This window comes from Macrobrachium rosenbergii, chromosome 8, assembly GCF_040412425.1.
Source record: "Macrobrachium rosenbergii isolate ZJJX-2024 chromosome 8, ASM4041242v1, whole genome shotgun sequence".
NCBI classification, from domain to species: Eukaryota; Metazoa; Arthropoda; class Malacostraca; order Decapoda; family Palaemonidae; genus Macrobrachium; species Macrobrachium rosenbergii.
Window position 1 is genome coordinate 22952480 of NC_089748.1, and position 2987 is coordinate 22955466.

A 2987-nucleotide genomic window follows, 5' to 3' on the forward strand; every position below is an offset into this window, starting at 1 on the left:
TACAGATGAATCATTCACATAGTATGTAGTATAAGATGTAAGGGAGAGCGAAGTGTGGACATAAGTAGAAGGGATGGAAACAGGTGAAAGGAAAGATCTAAGTATTTTGCTTTGGTGTTTTCATGTGGATATAATGGAAGGTCATAGGTTGTTCAAAACTTTATTCAATTTGGAAGCTTTGGGAGGAAGGAAAAGAGGTGTTTAGTTGCATGGACCGACTAATATTGTGGGAAGATTTTTCTACATGGGTGTCACTGACGATTCGGCATATTGAGTGTGAATGTGGCAGTAACCATTATCACACACACACACACATATATATATATATATATATATATATATATATATATATATATATATATATATATATATATATATATATATATATATTATATATATATATATATATATATATATATATATATATATATATATATATATATATATATATATATATATATATATATATATATATATATATATATATATATGCATGTATGTATGTATGTATACAAAATAATTGCAAAGGAAGACTTGATTATTCTTAGTGCGGCGTTATCATTAGGCTAATCAAGAGATGTGATTCTCTTACACTAAATATGCACATTTTTTGTCCTTGTCTCTGCCTGTTTTATCATTATTGTCATTACTGCTTTACTAAAAGTTTGAAGTTACTTTGGGAGGATTCTTTTAATAAAGCAGTAATGATAACAATGATAGAACCTGAGAGACAGACTGACAAAAAAATTTGAGAATATTTGCTAACGACTTTAAAAATGTTTATGTATTGTAATTACCCAAAACCAAAGGATGGAACAAAACAAATAGAATAGATTCACTGTACTATAAGATTCCAGTATAAAAAAAAGACATTCAACTAAACTGCAGATATTCATGCACCCAGATCTTTCCTCATCAACAATACTAACGACGCAAACGTCCATGTATAAAAGCTTTCTTATTCCGAAGCAAGATTTAAGTAAACATTAATGATTAGAACGTCAGATGTCAAGAACAACTGTCAAGCTTCATTGTAGAAAGAAACAAGAAAAGCTCATGAAATTTTTCTGTAATAAATTCTCAACAAATCTTTACATCATCTATGAAAAGATTGGTCTTGGAAAACAAAATCTTAATGTCATGCGAAAGACAGAATTTTCAGTATTTCAATTTTTGTTACCTTAATATCAGAATTGATAAAAGACGAAGGTATAAACTCGTCGTAGGAACGGCTACTATCCAGAAAGTAAAATAGCAAGACTTTCTCTTTAGTACTGTTGCCTATAAAACAAGTGTTCAATAACATGACATTATATGTAATATTCTGAATGTGAAACAACACACACTCTCTCTCTCTCTCTCTCTCTCTCTCTCTCTCTCTCTCTCTCTCTCTCTCTCTCTCTCTCTCTCTTGGGAGACTAAGCACATAACCAAACAGAGGCATATATTGAAAAGTTAATACTTGGGAAAATATCATTGCATTACAATGCCATTAGGAATGCCGAGGAAGCAATGAACATAAATAACGAGGAAAAGAAAAGCGCTTAAAGTGGCGACTCCCGAAGCAGACACTAGAAGGAAAAAGAAAAGTAATATTGTTGTTATTTATTTTCCTACTATTATTGTTATTTCAGTTGTAGTTATGTCACTGGTTCATCTGTAAACTAAATGTCTTAACATATTTATAGTTGGTATTTATTTAATGGGTGCTTTAATCGTTGATTTATATCATATATAAATTTAAAAAAAAATCCCGAACACGAAATAATACCAGTGCAATGAACCAGTTTAAGGGAACGTAAATCATCATTACGCGAATCACATTTAGGAAAGAGATGTGTATTTTAATTAATTTAATTTAAAATTAATGAAAAAGCGAGAAATTGGTCAAGTTTCTTCCATCTCCCATCAACTTTTTTTATTATGTAACAACCATGAGATAACACATCATAATTTACAGCAAATTCACTTGACAAAACTCCATCAAGAGTAACCTTCCAAGTTATGAAAGAAAAGAAAAGATTCTTCTTGAAGGAAATATAAATAAATAAGTTTTATTGAAGCCTGACAGTCTTTCCAAAAATGTTTATATTCGATCAAAGAACAAATGATACAAAGATGTTTTCAAATCGAGCTTAATTTGCCCGACCAAAGCCTAACCGCTTTTTTTGGTTTTAAAATTTACGCTTTTTCTTTACTCTTTTCCTGAAAGGCGTTTCAGAAATGGGATATGAAATGAATAATTAAAATGTATGAAAAATATTGATGATTTCCTCCAGTTTCAGGGCATATATGTAGGCTATTTATATTTATCAAAAAAAGATTTTAATTTGAAAAATTAATGTCAAGCAGAAAACAGACAAAGTTCGAATGTAGAGTGTGAGGTACAAGTTTTGATATCAATCCCAACACAAACAATTTCAGGTGCCACGTGCCCAATTATTACAGCCAGTTTCTTGGATTAAAAGCATAGAAAATGTCTACCTGTATCTGCAGTTTTTTACCATCATATCTCAATATATTTCAAAGAAAATATCTTAAGCGAATTAGCTTGAATAAAAAAATAGCATACTACATCATTTTAAGTAGTCGACTAAAAATAATATCTTTCAAAATGAGCACTATAAAAAGCACTGCCTTGCTCATCACAACACAGTCACCACCAATAACAGTAAAGGAAGGAGCGAGGAGAACAGAAATGATAAGACGAATTCCAGACCCAACACTCTCCCCAGCCCAAACCTCTCTTTGCACAGCTTCTCCGGACCCAACAATTTTTGATCCGAATGGGTCTGGCTGCCTGGGGAACTTTTGCTCAAATCAACTCTGCCGTTTATGAGTTCTCAAAGATTTGATCATATCGCTTGTCATCAGACCTATTTTTTTTAGGATGAAAAAACTCTCTCTCTCTCTCTCTCTCTCTCTCTCTCTCTCTCTCTCTCTCTCTCTCTCTCTCTCTCGTTTTTTGCATCAAAAAGGCTAATTAC